The following is a 6,000-nucleotide window of genomic DNA, read 5'->3' as shown; positions in this document are numbered from 1 at the left end:
ATAATAATAACTAGTAGTTCGCCCCGAACTGAGAACTCGCGGTTAACCAAAAATTATATAGCGATTGACTTCGTTGCACCTACTTAGGTACTCGTATAGTGCGACATAAAATAATAGAAAATAAATGAGGGCGCCACTTTCTACGTAACTGTCACATTTTTGACGTAAAATGCTTACACATGGCAACAATTTAGTATGGACATTTTTGAGTTCCATTTTATATAGGTAATTTAGGCAATGGATCAAAGATCGCGTGGATTTATTGCAAGGTCTGTGGAGCCCTTACCTGATAGATTTAAGCAAAGACTAGTATGTATAATATAGTTGGCCAAGCAGATCTTGTCAGTAGAAAAAATGTAGGCGCGAAGGGATATGGTCTCATAGAAAATTTGAGTTTCGCGCCTTTTTCTACTGACAAGATTTGCTTTTTTGCATCAATTTTGAAGCGCCATTTACAAGTTTAGCGTTAAGTAATATAGATGGCGCTATTTTTTCGAATAAAGGGCTTCGTATACGGCTGTCCCTCCCCTGGATTTAAGTCACCACCATATGTAGAGATTAAAATAAACTGTATCTGTGCTAAGCCGAAATATTTCCTGTCAAATGTCAAATACATATATTATGTTTATTCTATTTTATTTTTATCTTGCTAATTATTTCAAAATGGTAAATTTAAAAACGATATTATAAAAGTGTAAGTCGAGCACTTTCATTTGATACTAAACTCGACCATGTTTCTTGCAAAAAAAATGTCCAGAATAGCAAGACCTCACACAAACAGCTTTTTGGCCTTCTAAGCTCTTCTAGCTCAATAACCCCTTGATCGGGCCTGCTCATAATTTAATGACTAAAATATAATGCCCTCGACTACACGTTAACCCAATTTCATTTAAATTAGAACAAATTTACTTAAGTTATTGAGTATCAAACTATCTTCTGAGAGTTCAGCTTAAAAACATCGAAATGTCGGGACGTGCCGCTAGCCAGCCGCGTGTTCAAAGTCGAATGTAAGAACTTCGCTTCGCTTCGCTCGCTCGTTCGATAAATGTGTGTAAATATGTTTTTGTAAAATATAGCTCATGGAATTCTGTAAATATAGTTGAAAGCTAAATGTTAGGTATTAGTTTAGTTTAGTGTTAGAACATTGTTAATATTGTATTGTATAAATAGTTAGTTTTAGGTTGTGCTAACTATAAGAATTTTTATCTTTATGGTAATGAGAAATAGGGCCGGATTTTTCCGGCCGACTCAGATTACAATGTTAAAAAAAAAATTCGATGGCAGTACTCGTATTGGTCAAAAATAGGTTATCATGTATTATTTTATTGTTTTTTATGTGTTTTTGTATTTTACTTTTATATTCATATTATAAATAACCTAACCCAAGATATCAAATGAATAAAGATAATAACATCAAACGGTTACCTATAGATATTATCCAAATAAGCCGTATTTGGATAATATCCAGTACAATGGGGTCCGCAGCCCCTTTTTCCACAGGATAAATAGAAGCTTAGGTCCTTGAAATGAACGCTGCATGCGTTCAAGTCCCAGGGCTAGTACTTCGGTAATTTACGGTACTTAACCATCTAATCACACACGCTCATAATTTGAGTTTCATACTCTTACAAGACTATAACCAAATTGACCGAAATCATATAAAATAAATAATTTTGAAATTATATTGCATCTTACGCTCCTGGCATATTTTAAAGAATGGCATTCAATTTCTCTTATTTTTGAAAGAAGCCATAATTGATTCGGTTACTTATGGGTTAAGTTAGTTACATTATACCGATTAATAATACCTATTTAAATTCTATAGACCGCAACTTCCTAACAAATTATATAGGCGATAAAATTATACTGCACAATTGGCCACCGCCACCGCAGAATGTAGGGAACTAAAGCCCATTAATTTGCTTTTACTAATGGTCGACAGTAGGGTTTGCACGACGGATCCGAAATGTATGGGAAGATCCGCGGATCGGGATCCAGATCCGGATAATTTCATACATTTCGGATCCGGATTGCAAACCCTAGTCGACAGCAATTTGCCATGCCCGCACTCAATCATTTATAAGTCACATAACATTTATTAAACTTCAATACGTGTTAAACTTGCTACTTAGTTGAACCAGAGAAAGTTCTGTTAATAATTAATATTAAGCTGTTTATTCTATACAGGGTGATTCAGGAGACGTGAGGACTAACACTGCGCATTTCGTAAATTATAAGCAACTGTTTCGTATCAGTATTTAGTGATTTAACGTTAATATTCTAGTCGTGTTGAAAAAAAAAGTTATTAATTAATTTACGACATGCATGGTCACCCTAAACTTAGAATACTAAACTACCGATATTCTGTGTCAAATTGAATGTCAGCACTGTCATCACGGTCTGGTTACTCGTATACGAGTATCACTCAAGTTTGATAGTTTATTTACTTCGTAATCAAAATGACGTTTTTGTTTGAAGAAACGTCACATTTGACACTGACAGATCCATATCGTTTCTAGATCTATTAATTGACGTAGGTATCTTAAAGTTCGAATTGGACCGACAGTAGCTGCTGACTTAGTCGTTTCATTAGGGTAGATATACTGTCTTGAAAAATGAATGAATACGCGAAATAATCACGTGCAAGTCCACAGATGGAAAACTTTTCTCTAAAATTTTGGATTGGCACATATCAAAAACTAAGTAGGTATATATATTACCCGGATGGTTATTATTTTTCTATTTTGGATTTAACGGGCCTATAAATCTCGGTCTTTTGATAGGCTTGCGTGGGAATATAGATCCAACACGTAGAGGCCCCTTGGAGAGCTTTAATGTCATGTAGAATTTATTTTTCTTATTATTAGGTAGGTACTAGTATTAACTACTTTTTGGCAGAAATTTGCTTTACGCCGGGATAGGGACTGGATAAGGATAGGGGTAGGGTATATAAAATTGTTTGTGCTTTTCAGTGGGTTGGTTTTTTGAAGGCGGTTCCCTTTAAAAATAAATGAAATAAGTTGTTTTGTTTGTGTTTTTTTAAATTTAATTTATAGGAATAGGTATAAGTTCATCTTTCAAGCTGTGTAAGTCCAACTTTCTCTTCACTCTGGCTTCATTAATTGTCGCAAGCTCACCTTTGTTCCACTAACTTATTAAGGGTCATGGAGGACTTATCACTGTCGCGCGAGAAATACGAGTATTAGCTTGGCTGTGTCTGAGGCCATCTGGGACTTTAGTATCTCCTTGTGGAATTCTGCTCGTGATATTATATATATTTATAATTAACTGAGCGAGCGTGAAGCGTCTTAGTTTCAGCTTGGGCAAAATGCTTTCCATATGTCTGACTGTCCTGCTTTGCTTCTTTTACAGGTCGCAATTTTGTTCTGCGATAAGTCTGTTTCGATTTGTTTATAAACATTTTGATTTTTTTAAGCGGATCTTTATGTACGTCTCATAGGACCACTATATAGTTATAATTTGTTTAGGGTACGGACCTTTCGGGGAATCATATGTCAGTTTATGGAACAACATATTGTTTTTTCGCAATATCAGGGTTGGCTTTAAAAGTTGTTCAGTATGACCTACAAATTTATCCCTAAAGTATGATCAGACAGAACAAAATCAATCTGTAAGCTAATTACGGTTTCACTCACGTGTTTTTAGTAATTAGCTTAAAGTTAGTATGTCTCACGATAGTTTAAATTCGTAAATCAATCTGTATGGTGCCAAATGCTCTAAGTTCTTTACCTTAATAAATGCTACGAAATTTAGTGACGTCCTGATATTAGTGATGCTTACTATATCATAATTCTATTGAGTTATTATGTACTCGTATATCTTACAGACCATATTGTACATATTATGAAAAATATGTGGATATTTTACCGTTACTTAACCGGTTGCTATAGGAGACGTGATTACTGATAAGATATGAGAAAATGATGAATATATGGGAATCTGAACAAAGTTTGTAACAAATATATCATTCTAAAGACTGTATACCTATATTATGTCAAAATATTGTATAACATAAGGTGACTAGAACAAGAAAATATATTTTTATGCTAAATCAAGAAGTATGTATGGGTATATTGTATGTAAACACTTTATTGTACGACAGATTACAAACACAATAAAAACAATTAACAAAAGGGATCTTTTCCAGTCAAACTTTGAGTACTTAATTGATTTGTGATTGAGAAGTGAGTTGCATCATCATCATCATAGTTACGTCTCCGGCCTATTTTACTATGCCTTGTATAATGGGCCACGGCCACACTAAACCTTTTCTCGGTAGCATTACCTATTTTAGTTTTTTGCAGATAACGTGACTCTTCCGTGGTAAAGAAAATCAACGCAGGAACAATATGCCAACAAAGTTGTAGAACCTTTCCGATGACTGAGTAACAAGCCAACTGCGCTGTTGGTCGGTATTCCAAGATTACCAAGCAACAAGTAAATAATGGTAATTAGATTCCTGAGTGCGCGGTGTGAATAGGCAAGTGGCGTGGTCCTCGCAGGGATGTGGGTCGGCGGCGTCACGCACGAGTGCCCTTTACGTAGGGATATCTTCAGCTCGGACTGTGGAAATATTTCTGTTGCTTGCCTTGTCGACTACTCAGAACAAACCAGTGGAAAGAGCTCTTCACCTAGTAGGTAGGTACAAGTTTCTCGCCCCTTCACCCTTCACATACGATTTTCGTGACACTAGAAAAATATAGCACAATCTCAACGGTATTTACGACCTAATATAGTAATCAAATCGCACGATTTTCCGCCCTTTTATGTGCCATGAAATGGGTCTGACATGATCTCGATGTCCGTATCAAATAGGTATTTTATGCGTAGTTAGGTACGTATAGTGGAACGTAATATCAGGAAAACTATTCGGTTTGGAGTGGTATAGTTCGTTTTTTTAGCATTAAAAAGAAGGTAAGCGATCTTGATATGTCTTTTTATTAAAAATCCCCATTGAAAAATAAGTCACAGCAAATTATAATTCGTTAGAATTATAATTCAAATACGATCTTTTTCATTTTTTTGCTTTCATAAGTAATATAAACTAATTTTTTAAAGCGTTTTTTAATATTTTTAAATTAATAGACACGTTAAGATTGTTCACCTTCTTTCTAATGCTAAAATAAACGAACTTTATAGAGTGAAAAGAGTTCGCCGTATATGAGCTCAACTCTCAACTACATATAAATACTATAATCCTTATTAGGCATTGGCATGGCATGGCATTGGGCATGGGTCATAGGTACTCAGTACCTACGGCGTATTTTGCCAACTTTTTCGTTATTAACGCTCGGCTCGGTAAAAGCTCGGTGAGCGTTTTCAATAATATCCCTCTCGACGTCATGCCGCGTTAGGATTGTTCTCGCTGCACGCTTTGTTTACGAAAACATTGCCGACTTGCTACTATTGTCGGTCACAGTCCAGTCGATTGAACAATTATTAGCTAATGTGGAGCAGTACCGACCTGCAGTGCGACACACATTCCCAACAAGAGAATTTAAATGAAGCCAGGCGGTTTGAAACTACCGAGAATCCTTACTGTATGTACGTACGTATACCAACGTTTCACTGCTTGACCGATTTTATAGGATACAATGATTAAAAATAAAGGAAAAGATGAAAAACTGTGCTGGGCAATTTGATGGGCAATTGGAAATAGAATAAAAAAATTCCTGGGGCCCGTTTTTCAAAAGCTTGTAACTTGTAATACAAGTGGAAGTCCCTTACTAACAAAAGCTGTCAAAAAGTGACACCCGCTTGTATTACAAGATACAAGGTTTTGAGAAACGGGCCCCTGGGGCCAAAGGGGGAAATGACAGGTACGAGTAAACTCTCGCGCGATACGAGCTTAATGCATCATATACCATCCCTCACATAATGAACGACTTAATAGTAGAGACCAACCCCGAAAGTCTACATAGTTTCTAATTTTCTATGTACTGGGGTCAGTTATCGTTGCAGTTTACTGTACATAGGTTA

The sequence above is a fragment of the Cydia splendana genome, chromosome 5 (assembly GCF_910591565.1).
Source record: "Cydia splendana chromosome 5, ilCydSple1.2, whole genome shotgun sequence".
NCBI lineage: Eukaryota > Metazoa > Arthropoda > Insecta > Lepidoptera > Tortricidae > Cydia > Cydia splendana.
The sequence above is the reverse complement of the archived record's forward strand: the minus strand, read 5'-3'. Positions refer to the sequence as shown.